We start from the raw sequence: 19,888 nt of genomic DNA on the forward strand, positions 1-19,888 counted from the left end.
TCCTTGCACAATCCCTCAAAATCTGCCAAACAGGCCATTCTTGGTACTGAGGTGGGAGCGGGGTGTGTTGGTGGCCAGAGCCATGGTTGGTTTTTGAGAAACAGTCAAGTTATATAACCACTCTCTGAAAAATAAGGAACAAATACTGAATTACTGGAAGTCGGCAACAGGGGAGGGACAGTGGCCAAATTAGGGAAAGCCTAAACTTAACTCTCAAGGCAGTTTCAAAATTATTTATTTTTCACAGAGGACATCATGGTTTCTGACTGAAGTCTGAGAAAAGAAAAGAAAACCACTGTTTTCCGTCCTGCTGCCTCCCTCCTTCGTCCGCCTGCAAACCTGGTTGTCCCGGCTCCCGCAGCAGGCTCTGGGCTCCTCTCTTGCTTTGCCCTGCCCTCCTGTGGCCAACCCGGGGTTTTGTTCCCAGGACCGACTGACTGCAGGAAGGAAAGTCCTTCAGCCCATGGGGTTTAGCAGAGATTTTTCTCCAAAGAAAGAAGCCCGGGCTCTGCAAAAAATGGCCAAAATCTGGCCAAACAACCCTTTCCCTTGCTTTAAGGAAATATCGTGCTCCAACGCTATTCCCAGTTCCCCCCCAGCCTAGCTCTCCCTTTAACTGCTGGCGTGCAGCAAATCTTTTAACCTCTGAGAGCCTCTGGTTTTCAGTCTGTAAAAGAAGGACACAATGCCTTCCCTATCGCAGGCTGGTGGCTGTAAAGACCAGACAGGATGATACAAATGAAGGCCCTTCCAATCGTGTCAGTCCATAGGCGGTATTGGGGCTCATAAATGCCACTGGCAGAGGACACACTCCGGGCTTAGGATCAAAGGCTGGGCAAAGGGCAAAACTGCATCATCAAGAGCCACCCGGCACTGGCCACCGGGTGCCCCAGTGTTATTAACCTCGGAAAGCAAGGCAGTCTCGCCCGCTTTAATGAGGCTTGAAATCAAGTTGAAAAGCCTTAAGCCAAAGACCTCAGCTGCCCCTCCCTGTAATTAGAGAGCTGTCTTTATCCCTTTCCCAAGCTGAGAGGCAGGATGAATAATAACTTGTGCACAGCAATTCGTATGGCAATTCTAAAGAGGGATTACAAAGCTCTGGCTGCTGCTCCTTTAAGAGTTACTGGCTCTCTTCTTGTTAAAAAAAGGAAGCTGGGCCTTTCCCTGCCATCTAGGCACACTTTGCATGATCAGAGCTAAATGGACCCAGAGCTGGTCCCTGCTGGTCTCTTTGCTTGATAGCTGAGGACGCTGGGTGGAGGGAATGGCGGTGGCTCATCCAGAGCCCAGCCCTAAACCAGTGGTCCCCAGCCTCAAGGGGCTTGTGCCATGGATGCACGAGGGCCCTTCCAACCTTCCAGGCTCCTTTCTCCATTCTTTCCTAGTTCAGGGCCCCAGAGTGCCCTCTGGAAAGGTAAACGCTCCCAAGCCAGGTTGAGTCCAGCCTCTGCGAACCCCTAAGGTTTAATAACCTGAATAACCTAGCGTCTCGTCTTCTTCCAGCCTGCTTGAATCCTTCCTGGGCGAAGGGAGAGGGAGAGGGCCAGGGGCAGAGCCTAGAAAGACAGGGTGGGTAGAGGCTATGGGAGCTTGGACCAGCACAGAGTCCATGTAGAGGGCCGGCAAGTGCCCAGAAGGTACAAGAATAGGGGCCAAAGCCATATGGTCTGAAGCGGTCATGGCCCCACACACCACCAAGAACCAGCCTTCTACTCCCTTCAGCAGGTATGTCCTAGGTTGCAGGTGGCTGCCTCAATCTAGCACAACTCAAATCTCCACAGGTGGTATTTCAGGCCCCCAGCCAGGATGGGAGGCGGGGTATAATGGAACAAGGAGTTTCTGGTTCCACCGACCAAGTCCCACCAAGCCCTGGACCTCTTTACTCCAACCTGGTGGATGTCAAGCACGGGTGAGAGTCCAGGGCGAAGGGAAGGCAGCAGGCTGCTCAGAGCCTCCAAGTGGATGCCAAGGCGAGCCACAGGTGTGTTCTTTCTGCACACTGTCAAGGGCCACAAGAAACACCCAAAGGAAAGAGCCAGACAAATACACAAAGACTGATGCAAAATTTTGTCCATCATAGCAGTGTCCAGTGACAGCAGAAAACAACCCAAAAAGTTTATCCTGACTGCTGTGGAAGAACATTTACAATATATTAATGACAACAGCAGGTCTAGAGAAGTACAGCAATCACAATATAGCTTAATCTCTTTGTATCTCATCTGTCAAATGGGGGTGATAATTCTTGCTTCACAAGTCTCTAGTGTAAATTTCTGTGACGGCATCCCATTATACCGTATTGTCACTAAGTGCCATTTTCTCTCCAAATATTACCAGGCCATTGGCGGTAAGGACCAAATTGTACTCATCTTTGAGTCGCTAATGCCTCAGTAGGGCCAGACACACAGTAATATTCAAACGACACTTTGTCTTTCCCCTAACAAAATTGATCGCAGTAAAGCTGCTCATAAACTCACTCATGCTGAGACATCTAAATGACTGATGACAGCCCAGAGTACCCTAAACATCAGAACTTTACAATAAGGGAATGAGATTCTCATGGGATATCTTGAGTAGCACAGGTCTTCTGAAGGCAAGGACAAACTACATAAGAGAACCACCTGTAAAATGAGGGCAAGAGCCTTTATTTTTAGGGCTCTTTCCAGCTCTGACATTCAAGGATTTTACTAAGACAAGCCTTAAGTTGGAATGCGAAGAGGCCTGGGTTTCTGGGGGAGGCTTATGCCAAACCACCAACCAAGAAAGGTGTAGCCTTGGAACTGGAGGTGACAGTAAGACACCTAAGATTCAGCACAAATGCCCAGCCAGTCACATGCTCTTTAATTATCTGGGACTCCCTCATTTTAATGTTCACTTCAGGAAGAGGGGAAACAAAACAACAGAAAAGTGGAGAGGGAGCTGGGTTTTCCCCACAGTGCCAGAGGGTCCTCAGTCAGATTCTGAGGCCCCCTCCCCACCTACAGCTCTCCACAGGCAGCAGAGGCGTCACAGGGTGAAATCAAGTTGTTTTGGTTTATGCTTGAAGACAAATTGCAGAAGGGACACCACAAATTCAAGTAACACTGGGCACAGAGGGAACATTTTTATAAGGTCACAGAGTTGCTGGCTGGCTCCAAGACACACAGTCCTCTACTTAGGAGAAGCTTGCACCAGACATCAGGGCTCAGGTGCCTCATTTCTGCTCCCAACCATTGCTAGATGCATGGCTTGGGCATTTGGTGCAGGAGTTCAAGTCCACGGTGGTTTTCAGCTCTGTGCTTTTAGAATATCAAATGCCCCTCTCTATAACCCTTTATCAAAGGATCTTTTCTAAACAAGTTAAAGTGCACTTTCTACAGGTGTCCAAGGAGTATTCCCATCTTTGCTTGGAGTTTCACCCACTTGCTCGGTGCCAGGCACTTAATAGATTGAAAAGTACCAGGTGTTCAGAGGAGGGAGCAAATACCAGGGACTTGAACACAAGGGCTTCTCAACATAAGCAGAAAGGACAGAGGGCTATTTGTTTGTGCACCCTCATTGTCATCTCAAGGGCGAAAGGGCTACCCCTGAAGTATTTGGCCATTGTTTTTCAAACTACAAGTTCTAACAAATCAACATGAAATTGACTTAGTGGATTGCACAACCACCAAAAATGATTTGAATGAAATAAGAATTGTCTCATGAAATGTTTATTTCGGTTATTTATATACACATACATAAAGGTATACAATACAACCTATTTCTTACCGCATTGTTAAAAAAGTCTGATTCTGCACTAAATCAGCTCTGAAGCAATCCAGGTAGATTTCAGGGAACAGGAAGGAGCTGACCTTTTGTCCTCCAGGTGTCACCAGAAGTAGGTAATGATGAGCTCCATCTATTTCCCTTGTCCTGAAGGGATCCCTCTGATCCCTCTTTGTACTTTTTGCCCAGAAACATACACAAACTAAAAAGATAGACGACCACATCTCTTAACTACCACGGGGAGGGAAGAAATTCCTTACCTCTCCACATTCCCTCCAATCCCCACGTCTCTCTCCCATGGCCCTTTGGTCTGCTGCTCTGCCCCTCCATGGGCAGTCTGGCTCCTGTCAATCCAGTATCCCCACCACCCTCGGCCCAGGATGGCAGCTGTGCCCTTGGAGGCAACTGTCAGCCCAGACCCCTGCAGCAGTGCTATCTGAAGCATCTGTACCAGCCTGGCCCACACCTGTTGCTGAAGACCCTCTAGTCTCCTGATATCTAAACCCAGACAAAGTCAAAGAATATTCAAGTTGGCAATGGTCTTAGAAACCATCTAAGTCAATACCTTTATATTACAGACAGGGAAATGAAAGTACAGAGAGATTCAGGTGAGTTGCTCAAAGCCACAAAGGTAGTGCCCAGCCAGAACCAAATCCTGTTCCTACAACTTCTAGCTAATTCTCTTTCTACCATGCAATGCTCTTTCTAGCTGATTTTGACAATTAATCTATTAAAATGTTCCTATTACTTAAGATAATAACTATCTTAGGGATACATGTAAACGTCTGTTTAAGCCGCTAGCACAATCGGCGGGCTTTTATTAGGCACACAATACGTGTCAGTTATAATTATTATGTGAGGCCATCCTCTAATTTAAGTGCTGTTGGCATCTTTGCGTTTTATCTCCAGGAACATGACAAAGCTCTTGTTCCAGATTAACCTTCTTTGTCATTCGCTGGCTTTGTGCGAGTTTGTTACTTCCTAGGATCCTTCATGCTTGTGATCATGGTCATTAGGGTGAGCAGCTGCTCCAAAAACTTTCCTGGAACCACAGAAACCTTGTGTCCACAGGGTCCTCCTGAGAACAGAAGGACTGTGGACACTGCACAGCGTGGTTCCAGGTGCCTCCAGCCCAAGTTTAGGTACAAGGAGTCTGGGTACAAAGTCCGGGCACAAGAACAGGTACCTGGAAGCCAGCCTGGTCCAGGGGACGCTATCTGCTGGCTCATCTGACAAGAGGGCCAGGGCACACACCAGACAGCTCCCGCCCTGGGAAATCTGGAGTGCCTGGGTAAGAAAAGAATGCATTCTGGGGAGACCTGATGCCCTCTTACAGAGCCCACTGATGGTTTTAAGGAACCCCACACTGGGCTAGAATTCCCTACAGGGTAGGCTAAGGACACTCGAAATGACCAAGTAGGTCTTTTCTTTCTTTCCTTTTTAAAAAAATCCCTTTTACTGATTTAGCTCCTGTTAGAAAAGAGGATGAATCAAGCCCATGCCCTTTCTGTGAGGAGGGCTAGATACGGATTTCTGCCACCCATCAGCGTGGAAACTCAGTTCCCATCTCTGGCCCTCAGTTTCCTCACCTGAGATAGGACACAGTTAGGTCTGAAGCCCCCCAAATGCCTTCCAATCCCCTAATTCTCTTCGCCATGGCTCCTCCCAGCATGGTGGTTTCACTACCCCTCTGGACATGTCCTGTGTGGGCTCCAAGGCTGTGAAGGGGCACCACTGCCACCTGGTGGACAGACCCTACGTTCAGGCAAAGCCCCAGAAACGTGGGCAGGTCTGGGGCACGGACAGGACAAATACCAATAAAGAGTAACAGCAGCAGGTGGCCAGGGACAGCCTCAATTCCCTACTGGCAACCAACGTCCATCACGCTGGGCCCTCACCACCCATCCTTTGTCATTACTACTGGGAGACAAAAGGGAGCTTGCGGTCTCGCTGAGAAGCCTGCTGACAGTTTCCCCAGGGGTGTCCGTCACCACGGATTCACCTGAGAACAGGCGCTAGAGGCAGAGGGGGTGCACTCCACACTCCCCGAATCAGGGAGCTAGGGTGGTGAGGCTGCCGGGGGATTCACCTGACACTCAGCCTCCAGGTAGAGAAGATAAAGGGGCAAGTGAAGCTCAGAGAGCAAACGGCGTGTCCAGGGTTAGCCTGCAAGAAGTCTGGGAGGAGGTCAGAGAAGCCGGGTCTCTTGTCACTTAGGCAGGCTCTTTCTACATGCCAGGCTGGGGTCCTGGTGGGCCCCGTGGAGAGCGCTCTTGCTTTCACTTTGCAGACCGAATCCCTGGACTAGCTGGAGTCACCAGCCAGCTCAGAGAACATCCGAAGGGAGTGAAAAAGTTACCAGGCCCAGGTGGGCAGCTGGATTAATTGTAGAGACCAAGTGAACGCAGCCTAACGAGAGAGGTCTTGGCTGGAGACTTCAGGTTGCAAACTGTGGTGCTAATGAATCCAAAACAAGTGAATTGGTTTCGTAATACATTTGCTGGGGCTTTCTGGTTTTCTTTTGGTTTGGTTTGGTTTTTGCTGGTAACAAACCCAATTCATTCTGGAGGGGCTTGTTATAGAAGGAGAGGGAAGAAAATGCTGGGACATGAAGCCACAGTCACCAACCTGTTGAGACTTCTAGATGAGCCGCTGATCCAGCAGGGCATCAGGTACAAAACACAGGGGCTTGTTTGTGGGTTTATGTTTTCAAGCAAGAAAAATAAAAAAGCCTGTTTCTCACATCCTAGGAACTGGGCTAAGAGTCATCACCTCCCAGGACAGGGCTTGTATCCTTCTGTGATGGTCCCCAGAGCACATCCCTCCTGTAAAGGTTGGAGTCCCACACAGCCTGGCCTCCTGTTTGGGCAGGAGACGCCATGCCTGGTTTGGGGTCAACTGTGGGAGAGGGAAAAAAACTTCCTGAGCATGTCTCCAGCATTTCTTACCGACTCCCTTTTAGAGTAATTTGGAATCTTTATTTCTTACTGAAAAAGCAAAGACAATTCTGGATCAGGTCCTGGGGTGTTATTTGGGAGTGTCTGTCCCTGGGCATTGGCAGCCCCTGAGAGTCTCCCCTTGGGCATCAGCACCAGTGACTGTAACTTCCGCACCTTCTACACTTCAGAAGCCTCCACCATGGGTCTCGTCTCTGCCTTTTGCACCCACAAGATCCTAGGACATCTCCCTCCATTTGCCCAACCTGGGTGCTTCCTATTCCAAGTCCTCAGGCCCAAAGTGAGTGGACTCTGACCTTCCAGGATGGCTGTGGGGAGCAGATGTTTTCCAAAGACCTGTTCTTAAACTGAATTGAAAGACTCCTTGGAAAGGTCCACAGAGAAGTGACACTCAGCAGGCAGCAGGGAAACTGGAAGTTGCCCATGGGTAACCCAGGTGCCCATTTGGTTCCCTCGGCTTGCACTCTGCCTTCTTTCCTGGTTTAAAGGACAGAATTAAAAGGTAAGAGAGGTCACTTCTCCCCATACTCTCTGTGTGCCTAGACCAAAGAAAAGAATAAGAATAGAACAGGGACCTTGTTGGCTAAAACAAGTGGCCCTGTATTGCCAGTGGAAAAGTTGACTGACTCCTTGCCTGGCATTCAATGCACTCTGTGTTCTAGCCCTGACTTTATTTATTTTTAAAATCCAATTCACTTTATTTTTTTAAATTAAGATTTTTTTTTATGTATTTCTCTTCCCTTCCCCACCCTCCCCCCGACCAGTTGTCTGCTTTCTGTCCATTGGCTGTGTGTTCTTCTGTGTCTGCTTATATTGTCAGCAACATCAGGAATCTGTGTCTCTTTTTGTTGTGTCATCTTGCTGCATCAGCTGTGTGTGTGTGGTGCCACTCCTGGGCGGGCTGCGCTTCTTTCACGCTGGGCAGCTCTCCTTATGCCCAGGGCCCATTCCTTGCGCATGGGGCTTCCCTACACGGGGGACATCCCTGCGTGGCATGGCACTCCTTGTGAGCATCAGCACTGCGCATGGGCCAGCTCATCACATGGGTCAGGAGGCCCTGGGTTTGAACCCTGGACCTCCCATGGGGTAGGCGGATGCCCCATCCACTGAGCCAAATCTGCTTCCCAGCCCTGACTTTAACTTTTACTCTTCCCCTACATTGCTCTTCTGCTCCTGCCACTTGACTTACATACTGTCTCTCAAACACCCTCCATTGCTCCCCACTTCCAGGCTGCTACTTATACCAGTGTTTCTTCAACTGGAGGTTCACGACTTCCACAAATTTAAAGCAGTATATAACAACAATTTTATCTTTGTGGTTTTTTTCTCTCCCCTTACCCCGCCCTCCGCCCCGAGTTGTCTTCTCTCTGTGTCCATTGGCTATGTGTTCTTCTGTGACCACTTCTATCCTTATCAGCAGCACCGAGAATCTGTGTTTCTTTTTGTTGCATCATCTTGTTGTGTCAGCTCTGTGTGTGTGTGGTGCCACTCCTGGGCAGGCTGAACTTTCTTTCACGCTGGGCGGCTCTCCTTATGGGGCACACTCCTTGCGCATGGGGCTCCCCTACATGGGGGACACCCCTGTGGCAGGGCACTCCTTGTGCACATCAGCACTGCGCATGAGCCAGCTCTACATGGGTCAAGGAGGCCCGGGGCTTGAAACCCAGACCTCCCATGTGGTAGACGGATGCCCTATCCATTGGGTCAAGTCTGCTTCCCTATAACAACAATTTTAAAGGTAATTGTTAGGAAGCCAAAAGTCCTTCACAGTGACAGTTTGCAATTAAAAACACTTGAATTGAATACAATTTTAAATTGGTGTTTCCTGCCTGGAGTTCAAGGACACATTATCACATCATCCAAAGACTCCCTTAGGACATGACACCCAGGGATGAGCCTCCCTGGCACCGAGGGATCACTACCAAGTACCAGCTGATGATGCAACTAGAAAATGACCTTAAATTAAAGGTTCAACGCAGACTAGCAGAATATCCCTGTCTACATATAATAACAGGAGTTAAAAATGCTGTTTGACCTAAAGTAAGGGGGAAATGGAAAAGACAAATGAGTTCATATGGCTATGAGTTTCTAAAAAAGAGTCTGGAGGTTGTCAGAAGGATTGCCCTTATGCACACCTGAGCAGAATCTCAGAGACAGATAAAGTAGACACAATCCCAGATATTGGCCCTTTTGAGGGCTAAAGAGACCCACAGGTTCTATGGTCATGGCAGATGGGGTTCACTGCCATGCCAGTTGGCCCTTCTTTGGAGCTGGTGTTTCTGTGTGATGGAGCTGGACTCAGATGGGATCTCTTTTCACAAGACTTTCATGCTACTTTACTGGAATTGTAGTTGGTGTTGGGGCTTATGATATATCTAGGGGATTTGAATCTCTGGACTGACAATATGATAACCAGGCCCTGAACCTCAACAGACTTCAGCTCCTACACTCTGATTTATTGGACTTACCCCACTCAGCTAACATGGAGTTGAAGAATGTCAACCACCACACCATGGAGCCTAGAGTGCCTACAACTGAAAGCAGGAGGATTGCATCCAGTATCCATGTGGAATCTAAACCCCCTCTTGACATAGATGTGGAATGGACACAACCAAGCCAAGGTCCACAGAAAGGAGGAATACAGTAAGGATCAGAGTGGACTTAATGATATTCTATTCATGAACGATTATGGTTAATAATCGAGAAAATGTGGCATTGATGTGGAAAAAGTGGACATGGCGGCTGCTGGGTGCGGGGAATGGGAGGAAGAGAAGAGATGTGGAGGCATTCTCGGGACTTGGAGTTGTCCTGGGTGGTGCCCCAGGGACAATTGCCGGATGTTGTATGTCCTCCCATGGCCCACTGGATGGAACGGGGGAAAGTGTGGGCTATGGTGTGGAACACGGGACATGGGGTGCAGCAATGCCCAGAGATGTACTCACTAGACGCAATGGATGTGACATGATGATGGAGGAGCGTGTTACTGTGGGGGAAGTGGTGGGGTGGGGGCAGTTGGGGCAAATGGGGACCTCATATTTTTTAATGTAATATCTTTTTAAAAAATGAATAAATTGAGTAGAATTTGGAAAAAAAGAAAACAACCAAAGACTCCCTTAGGGGTCTTCTATGTTACACAATCTGAGAGGCACTGGCTTACAGCACATTCTCCTATTTGGATGGACCTCACTCTTTTTCTCTTACCCATTTACATGTCATTCCTATGTTACTCATTGTTCAAGAACTAGCTTGATTCTTACAAATTTACAAAGCATTTCCTGACTAGTGCAGTTGGAAATGGCCTCTCACTCCAATGAATTTTAACATTTAGAGATTAAAATTACTCCCTTAAGCATTGCCCATTTCTATATTTCTATTAATTTCTCTCTTTATATAAAATATCTGTGTAAGTTGTGAGTACTCTGAGGGCAATAGTTATATTGTCAACCAATATTTCTGGATAGGAAGTAAATTCACAGGAATCAAAGCAAAATGATATATAAATTGAAAAGTAATTCTATCCTTACCTCCCTCCACCACGCCCCCAAAGAAATAACTTTTTAATTTATGTATCCAATGCAAATACAAACATAAAGTATTTTCCCCCTTTCTAATACAAGGGATACCTACTATATTATACATTCTGCTTAAATACCTTACTTTTCTCACTGAATGAATCCAGGAGAGCCTTCAATATCAGCACATAAAAGTTTGTTAGCTGCAGCATCTTCCATTGTAGGGAATACTCCAGTTTAACAGTCCCTTATAGATGACACAGGTTGTTGTCAGTCTTTTACCATTATACATAATGCTGCAATGAAAACTCTGTACATACTTCGAATTACCTTTTTACAGATATATTTCTAGGATAAGTTCCCAGAAATGGGACTGTTAGCTCAAAGGACAATTTGTTTATGATTTTTGGTAGATATTTGCACTCTTAACCAGCATGTAGGAGAAGGTCTGTTTCCCCACAGCCTTGCCAACAAATTATGTTGTGAAACTTCTAGATTTTTGCCAGAGAGGTGAGAAATGGCATCTGGGTAATTTAAATTTGATTTGTGTTTTTTGAATCTTTTGTGTCCTTCATAGTACAGAGTAAATACTTGAGGTAGTATCATGTGTATACTGTTTCTTGAACTGCAGGTAGGATATAGGTCATGCAATCAATTTAGTGGGTCCAAACATTTGAATGTGTGTGTGTTTTATGAAACAGAAAAGGAAAAGTGCTAATGAAACTTGTTTCGTTGTGAATGTATTTTCAACATGTTATGATGTAAAGTTCCTTAATATGGCTCACAGTCAAAGTTTCAAAGCCTCTGGTGAATCAGCTCAAAGCAGTTTGCACATTGGCTATGTATGGTAAGTTTTCTCCAAAATGTCCACCATCAATTTCTTCCCCAACTATACTCATAAGCCTTTCCTCCATTGAGAGGTGGAGACTATTCTCCCTCCTCTTGATTCTGGGCTGTTGTGATCAATAGAAATACTGTGTCACTAGCAGCTTCTCCCAGGATCTCTTGGAACACTTGCCTTGGGGGAAACAAGCTGCTCTGTAAAAGGTCTGACTACCCTGGGGCCACCAGTGCTATGGGGTAGCTCAAGCTAGCCACATGGAGAGGCTACATGGAGGAAGATCTGCCCTAGCAGTCCAGGCACCAGATATGAGGGTGAGAATGCTTTTAGAACATTCTAGCCTCTTCCACCATCTGATTGAAAATGTATGGGATACTCTGAGCAGGAACTGCTCAGCTGAGCCTGCCAACCTCTTGATCTGTGAAAGACGATTCCAAATCATATTTTAAAGTTTTAGAGAGAGTGTGTGTGTAGCAACAGATAAACAGACTACTATGAAACCTTGGGAAAGTCACTTAATTTCTCTGTGCCTTAGTTTTCTAGCCTATAAAACGGGTGTCGCAGAAGTAACTATCTCAGGTTATAAATTAACATATATAAATATATAAACACATAATGCAGATGATTCAACATATAAAGAAATTACTAAGATGCGTTGCCAAATGCTCACTAGGCATCCACAAACCTAAGACCCCGGTATCTGTGTGGGTGGAGTATACCTGCACCAGATATGGCTCCCACAGGTTTTGAAACATGAACCCTTTGCTCTTACTCATTGCCCTTTGCTTGGGAATATCATCAGCTGTTTCAAAATTTGATCCAAGTTTAGATGCACAATGGTACCAGAGGAAAGCAATGCACCAGAGACTGTGTCATGAATGAAGAAGGCTGGAGGAAAGTAGTATGGGAGAAGAATATGAAGAGGATCGAATTGCACATTTGGGAAGACAGTCAAAGGAAACAAGGGGAATGAATGCATGACCTATATCCTGGGAGGAAACAAGGGGAATGAATGCTTTCAGTGATATGACCAATGAAGAATCCAGGCAGGTAGGGAATGGCTTTCAAAACCAGCAACACAGGTAGGAGAAAATGCTCCATGAATCTGTTTGTTGAGGTCCCTAAATCTGTGGATTGGCATGAGAAAGGCTACATGCTCCTGTGAGGATCAGGGCTAGCTGGACTTTCAATCTAACTGGCAACCTTGAAGGACAGATGTTACAGAAAACTGGCAAACTTGTTTCACCCAGTGCACAGAAGAACCTGTGGACTGCCCTCAGGCTGAAGGCCATGAAGGCTGCAATAGTGGCCTAATGGGCACTGCATTCCAGTATGTTCAAGACAACAAAGACCTTGATTCAGAGGAGTCCTATCCATTTATGAGAAAGGACATGACCTATTGCTACATGCATGAGTATTCTGCTTCCAACAACCCTGGCTTTGTGGATGTGCCTCCACAGGAGAAGGCACTAATGAAGCCAGTGACAACTGAGGTCCCCTCTCTGTTGGTTTCAATGTAAGCCACAACTCTTTCTGGTTCTACACATCAGAGATCTATTAGATGCAGCAACAAAGACTAGGATCACGGTGTTCTGGTGGTTGGCTATGGCTTTGAAGGAACAAACTCAGATACCATAAACATTGGCTTTCAGGCATGAAGGGCTGTGTAGGGTTATGGAAAGCTGGCCAAAGACCAGAACCACCCCTGCGGGGTCGCCCCAGCTGCCAGCTCTCCTGCCGTGTTCTGATGCATGGTGATAATGAAGGACTTGAGGAAGACATACTGGAAGAATTTTACTCTAAAAGTAACCAACCTTTATTCTGTGGGATAAAACACTTGGGTCATTGAGGACTCATGTTATGATTTGAATTCTTTACAATGGCAAAATAGTACTACTATTTTAATTACTGCTGTAACATTTACTCACTTGCTTAGTGCTAAGACTTGAATTTTCATTACTTTAAAAGGATGCCTAAAGATGTAACTTAAAAAAAATTTCATGAATAAAGAAAAATTGCAGCTAATACTTGACTGATTTGGGGCATGATGTTATTATTGAGCCCAGAGGGTAGACCATAGAATCTCCTTTCTCAGAACTTTTGATTAGAGCAAAGCAGCAGATTCAACTGTATCCTCAGATCTGCCAAGATCCCTTCCACACTTACAAGTGAAAGGGAAGTTCAGCAAGGCAGAATAAAGGGACACATCAAACCCTTGGTGCTGAAGTTAGGGGTGTAGAAAAGTCCCTGTGAACACAGAAGGCCTTTGGGGTGCACTTTGGGCAAACTCTTAAATTGCTCGTGTGCTAACTTCCTCACTTATTAAAAAAAAAAAGGGATGGCAATTTCTGGAGGATGAGCAGTAATAAAAAATGGGAATGGAAGCTCTAGAAATATTTTCAGTATTCCAAAAAGTCTAAAGGAAATTGTACATTTGAGTACAATTGTGACTACATAAGCAAACAAGAACATCAAGTCTCTCTGCTTTTGGCAGGAATTTTATCAACTCTGCTAACACCGATTACCTAATGCTGATCAGAAAGTCTGATCAGCAATAACTGATATTAGAAATGACTAAGTGAAAAAATTATTAATTAACAAATGCCTGTTTGATAGACAATCTTTCAAGACATAGGAGCAAAGGGAAGAAAGAGAAGAATTCTTGGAGGGATTTTAAAAAACTATATTAGAACTACCATGTATCTATTCATCTAAACATCAGTTAAGCATCTGCTATGTATCTGGAAATGTGCCAGATACAGAGTGTACAAAGACACCTATCCCACCCTGAGAGTGTGAAGATGAAATAATGTCAGCAGAAGGCTTTGATATCTGAAAGGAAAGAAAGAAACATAAGGTAACCATTCTTGGGAAGTCTTCCAGGGACTTGGAAATGGATGCCAGTGCTCAGAATATCAGAAACTCTCTTTTATTCCTTAATCAAGAAAACAAGTGGTAGTATATCCATGTAATGGAATACGACTCAACAATAAAAAGGAAGAAACTTCATGGATGAATCGCAAAACATTACTAGCCATAGACACAAAAGACTGGTGCTCTTTGAGTCCATGTATATGACATTCTAGCTAAGGCAAAACTATATTGATAGAAAGCAGATTAGTGGTTGTGAGGGGCTGGGGGAAGAGGTAGGGGATATAAGGGAACTTTCTGGGGTGATGAAAATGTTTTAAATCATGACTGTGGTGGTGTTTACATGGCTATATACATTTATCAAAACTCATCAAATTGTATGCTTAAAATTTGTATTGAATTTTATTATATACAAACATATGTCACAAAAAGTGACCAACCATTATCATATCCACTGGGGAGAAAAGAAGAAAAACAAGCCATCTATGGAATGTGAGGGAAATGTCTGCTTTATTAATTCTAGAATATTTAACATGGTTTTTTATCCAGTAGGAGGAAAATTTTTAGGAAGCAGCTGTGCTGTGGGTGATAGTTATACTTTATTCTCCAGCAAAATTCTCTGGTTTCAATTGCCCTCAGTGGTGCCAAAGCACTATGGCTTGTTACAAATATCAGATGGGCACAGTTGTCCCTTCTTCCCCTCCCTAGGGTTCTGTAATGGCTAGTATTTCACCTTCCAGACCCCATCTCAGATACACAGTTGCTACAGATCTAGAAAGAATGATTTGTTGGACTCCAAAAGTCTGATTTCTCCCAAAGGTAAATCCCCAGCAATGCAGGATGCCACAGAGCTGGAAAGTGCTTATATTGCCTACCATTAGGGCCCTTATTAGGTCAAGACAGCATTTAAGATGTACCCAGGAGAGATAAATCATTAAACTCACCCCTTCTGTGAATTGCTATGCTATTGGATTAGCTAATCTCAGAAGATCCTGAGCACTCTAGGAGAGTGAGCAGGTAAGTTCAGATGGTGAGGAGATGGCCAGATAGGCACAGCTCCTGGATAAGGCAATTTGAGAAGCACTCTAGAGGAGGACCCAAGACTTAAGGGGAGGCACCAGCAGTGGGCAACGGGATGCCCAGTGGCAATTATGGACATGCTTCCCAACCACATCTCTATAATCTACTCCCTTTGCTTCCGGCCAAATAAGAAGAATGGGGATCACAAAGCATCACAAACTGAGGATACTGAAATGTGATGAAGAATGTCTACCACACCAGTTTATCTCACTTTCAGTCAATCTGATATTCTTACTCACTGGCTTTTCAGACTTTGTTGAAGTAACAATTACTGAGACCTAGAATCAGGGACTGGGTGATACTCAGGTTTATTTCATTCAGTGCATTTTTATGGTACTCCAGTATTTTGAAAGTTAGCACTCCAGATGTGGTATAACTGGTAGCTCTCAGTCAGAAACCTTGGGTCAACCAAATATATAGGCAGTTGGGATTACTGAAAAATACTCTTTATTTTGTGTTTGTATGATTCCACAATGATTTCATTACCTTTCCCATAAGAGAAATTGGGGAAAGTTGATGGAGGGGTGTGTGTAGATTGGTAGACTCAATGACCAGTTGACTCTTGGACAAGAAGGTCCATAACTTTCTCTTTAGATAAATGCTCAGGAGTTAAAAAGAAGGCTCAGTTCATTCACAAGTAAGGATCTTTCTCTCCAGCAAAGCCGGTTCAGTGCACCGGTTCTCATGCACTAGTGTATATATAAGACTTGGCTGAGTAGCTGGGAGATTCTGATTTGGCAGGTTGGGGTAGAACCAAGGAAGCTTCTAGGAGATTCTGATGCAGGTGGGGTGAGTCACACTTTGAGAAACACTGCTTTGATGGAATTTCTTCCATCTCTTTAATGGGTTGAGACACCCCAGAAGGCATGCGGGCTCTGGTCCAGTGACGGAAGTCCCTTACTCCTTCCTTAGGAGAAAGTGGAGGTGGGAGTGGGGTAACAGTTCTCATATACCAAGTAGGTTTTGAAAAGGAAGGGAAGGCATTGCAGGCTTTAGAAAGTCCCTCTCTAAGTCTCTCCTCAGGGGTCAAAACTGCAGCAGCAGTAAATGGTGGCCTGGCGCAGTGCCGATTCTGAGAGAACTAAGGAGGAGGAGGGATGGCCCAGGAGGAGGAGGAAGGGCAGGTCCTTCTGGGGAAAGCTGCTGGCTGGCAGCTAGTGAGACCATCAAGGCATCTGGGCAAGGCCTGGAAAAACATGCTAAGACTCCCCTAGGGGCCTTGAAAGGAGGGCTTCTCAGGTCTCCAGGTAGGGCGCCACTGAAAGCCTCCTCACACTGCCCCCAGGCCTGATTGGAAATTTTTCCTCTTCTATGACTTCCTTCCTTCCTTCTCTCCCACTCCAGGGCCCATCTTTCTTTCCAGTCACCCCCACCCCCAAGTTTGTGTTGGAAGACCAACTGGGAAGTGTATTTCAAGGCTTTGTGATTTGAGCAGATAAGTGTGGCGATGACTCAGAGTGAGTGGGTGGTGACAGATGTATGCAGCTAGCGCTGAGCCAGGCTTGACTGATTCTTGTTAAATGACTGGCATGGGTCTTGGCTAACATTAAGGGCAAATCCCACCAGGAGCTAGAGGGCTCTGGGAACCTGAGTGGATTTTCAGTTCAAAATGGATCAGTCCCTAGGGGAGCCCAGCCCCTTCCCACAAGCACCCACACCCAAATCAGTGCAGTATCAGCAGTAGGGATCAGCAAGAAATCCTTCCCCCTCTGTGGCAGGAATCAGAACTGGGCTCCGTTCAAGAGGAGCGGCTGCTGTTCTGGGCAACCTGGGACATTTTGAGGGAAGTCTCTGCAGGCTGTTGGTACCAGTTTTCTCTTGCCAATCTTGCGGGTACAGGAAGTTTCCCTTTGATATTCTTCTTCCAGGGCTTAGAAGCTTATCATTCTTGCTCTCTGTTAAAACATAAACATTCCCTTCAAGGAAATATCCAGAACCCCTATCTGCTCACTCTTACCTCTGAAATAAGAAATCAAATTAGGGGCTGAAAGAAGGTCTCCTTATTGATGTGAGGTTCAGTTATCCAGAAAACTCATCTTTCTAGAACTCTTCATTTCCTTCCTTCTTCTTCCTTGGCAGGGAAGGTTTTAGGTACCAGAAAACCCCAGGCAAGTAATGGCAATGGCAAGGATTAAGTTAATCTAAATGTATGGATAAGTAGAAAGAACCTTTCCCATCCTTATTTGTAAAAATATTTCTAAAAATGTCTTCACACATTTTTCTGCTTTAATAAGAAAAAAGGAATGGGTAGGATTTAACTGTCTAATGGTTATGGTTTTCGTAAAGTGCCAGGATCTCTACCCTAACATGCCCAGTGGAGCGTGTCCATGGGTCAGATTCCCTCTCATTATGGAGGGGGCCTTTTGTCTTAATTCATTATACCAGGGGTTTTTCAGCTTTTTCTTCCCTATAAAACAGAGTCCCACTCCCATATGGTTAACTGAAGATTCTGCTTGTTGGTTGCTAGTTAATAGAAGTTTTTTGAATTATCCTTATGCTAAGTGAGGACAATATTTTGCTGTTTCCTTATGACCTTGTCACTACTACTGGCCATCCCAGTTCACCCTTCTACCTTAGAAGACTCCAGGTGGACTCCAGCCTTCCAGGGAAGTCTCAGGAGACTTTACCCCCAGCCATGAAAGCATGATTCTGACTTTGACTTAACCAATGCAGGCTGCAAATCAAAGAAAACGTCTGCAGCCAAGGTTAAAAAGCAATACCTGTTTGGGTTATTGGAAAAGGGAAAAAACCCACAGAGTTCTCTGAGGTTTGGTGCTTCATCTCTCATGTTTATCTCTCCTTAGCTCCTATCTGGTTTTTCTCCCAGAAGCAAAAAAAGCCCATCCCAGAAACTCTCAAACTACTGGAGCCCTTGACCACAACAAAAGGAGAACTAGGGCTGGGAGAGAACCAGGTGCTCCTTCCTTAGCCTGGGATGCCACAGCCTTCCCATCCTACCCAAGGATCCACCCTGGGAGGTCCACCCTGCCCATGGATCCCCCCACCACATTGGCAATCCCAAATACGGCAGTGGGTAATTGTGAGCTGTGCTTTCAGATGATAGGGTGGCTCTATTCCAACTGCCTCTCTGAGCGTCTGTTATCTTATTTACTGGAAACTACACACCAAGGCTCTAACTTGCAGGTGACTAACGAGCTGAAGCCATTATTACCAGGCAGATGGCAGACTCCCTTAAAAGCATACATTAAACAATAAAATGCCACTGCATACCTCACCAGCAAAGGAAAATAAAAACAAAAGGCTAAGTCTGGCTTTGTTTTGCTTCTACTCTCTCCCCACCTCCTCCTGTGCTACATTTCAGGGTGCGAGGTGCCAAAGGAAATCAAGAAAGGAATTCAGGATCCAAGGAAGATCACACAAACACGCCTTTGTGACCTTCATTAGAACGTTGTATCAGCAGAACCACATGGAGACACCTGATGATCGGAGACAGCAAAATACATTTACACGTGGTAGCAGGCCAGGAGGCAGGGATCTGATTTCCCCTTCACCAGGGACAGATTGGAATGGAGAGGGACTAAGATGGCAGGGAATGGTAGCAACTGGCTGAGCTGAAAACCCTCCCACCAGGATTTTCTGAAGAAGAAACAAAGTGCTAAGACCCAGAGAATTCTATTAGACAACTAAATCAACTCCAGGCACTGCTTTGAAAGGAATTTTGCTGTCCTCTGCTAAGGTATCTGAACACTCACTTAAAGGGAAGAGATCTACCATTTCTTAATCATCTCATACACTAGGAACTGCCCGAGTTTCATCTGAACCTTCACACCAACTCTGGGAAGCTAGTATTATGGTCTCCATTTTTAGAAGAAAAATCAGATTTGGAAAGATTAAATAATTTGCCCAGGGTCCCCTGCTGGTAAATAGTGGAACACAAATTCAAGACCAACTGCTAAGGTGCCAAAGGACTCGGGTTAAAGAAAAAACATCTCTGGAATCTTGGACATCAGTTACTTGTGATTCAAGTGTACTTCTAATTCAAATTTAAGTAACTGATGTTAGAAATCTGTAGTCTCTCAATAAGTCTCTTTTAGGGTTCCAGAGCCTTAAGTCGTGTTCATGGGAACGGAGTCTGGTGCAGGCAGATGAAATATTTGGTTGATAGGATATAGGTTGATACTTATCTCCACTAGTGTTAGAAAACCGAGACTTCAGGACAAGCTTGCCCCGACTTGGGGGCCTAAGGAGGTGGGAAAGCACAGAGCCTGGAACAAGTCACTTGCTTGTAGGTTCTGAATTCCTTGCTAAGCCACCAAGTCCGTGATGACAGCTAAGATGCAAGTGTTCACTGTCAAGAATGAAGCCGAGTTCTGCCATTTACTGGCTCTGCAATCTTGGTAAGCTATTCAAGTTTGTGGAGCCTCAATTTCCTCAGGTTTAAAGTGAGGAAAACACCTCCCAGGATTGCTATGAGAATTAAAAGAAATAACATCCACAAAAATGCCAAGCATAGCACCTGGCATTTCATACATAGTTAAGAACTATTTACCGAAATATAAAATATAAACAGCTCATGGCAGTTTAAGAGGTAATATGGAGACAATGTTCTGAAAAAGTGACATAAGCTGACTGCACAGGGAGTTATCAATTGAATCCATCTGCAGGAACTAACTGAACACAATTTCATACAAAATAATGCAGAAAACAAAAAATATACAGGCGTTAATGTATATTAACCCATAGGCTAAACATGAGTGAATGCTAAAGGGGTTTTCTAGAAGGGGGTGGAGCAAGACTGCTCTGTTCAGGCATCTGTGGGAAGAGCAAAGGCACTTTTCAAAGGAAGAAAGACGACTAGACTTTAAAAGAGAGCAGCAAAGGGAAGGGGAAAACCAAAGATTCCATTTGTTAACAGCTGAGCTGAA

At 45.3% G+C, this 19,888-nt stretch overlaps 1 protein-coding gene and 1 pseudogene across 6 annotated transcripts in view; one reads left to right on the plus strand and one right to left on the minus strand.

The window, feature by feature from the left end:
* Positions 1-19,888, minus strand: part of PRKAG2 (protein kinase AMP-activated non-catalytic subunit gamma 2) — a 353,035-nt gene that overhangs the window by 263,699 nt on the left and 69,448 nt on the right. The window lies entirely within an intron of this gene.
* LOC139438991 (procathepsin L pseudogene) lies at positions 11,805-12,612 on the plus strand (annotated as a pseudogene).

Source organism: Dasypus novemcinctus, chromosome 5, assembly GCF_030445035.2.
Source record: "Dasypus novemcinctus isolate mDasNov1 chromosome 5, mDasNov1.1.hap2, whole genome shotgun sequence".
NCBI classification, from domain to species: Eukaryota; Metazoa; Chordata; class Mammalia; order Cingulata; family Dasypodidae; genus Dasypus; species Dasypus novemcinctus.